This window comes from Eubalaena glacialis, chromosome 13 (genome assembly GCF_028564815.1).
Source record: "Eubalaena glacialis isolate mEubGla1 chromosome 13, mEubGla1.1.hap2.+ XY, whole genome shotgun sequence".
Taxonomy (NCBI): domain Eukaryota; kingdom Metazoa; phylum Chordata; class Mammalia; order Artiodactyla; family Balaenidae; genus Eubalaena; species Eubalaena glacialis.
The window spans coordinates 93,947,278-93,947,572 of record NC_083728.1 but is presented as its reverse complement, the minus strand read 5'-3'; positions in this window follow the sequence as shown (position 1 = coordinate 93,947,572).

Sequence of the window (295 nt, the reverse complement as noted above, 5' to 3'; positions counted from 1 at the left end):
CTCCAGGGAGGCTGGGCCACACGAGGAAGACACTTGGTACTGACCCAGGAGCAAGCCCTCCATCTACAGACATCGGCTCGTCAAGGCGCAAGAGAGGTTAGGTGGCCTCTCCAGGGAGGCTGGGCCACACGAGGAAGACACTGGTACTGACCCAGGAGCCAAGCCCTCCATCTACAGACATCGACTCGTCAAGGCGCAGAGAGGTTAGGTGGCCTCTCCAGGGAGGCTGGGCCACACGAGGAAGACACTGGTACTGACCCAGGAGCCAAGCCCTCCATCTACAGACATCGACTCG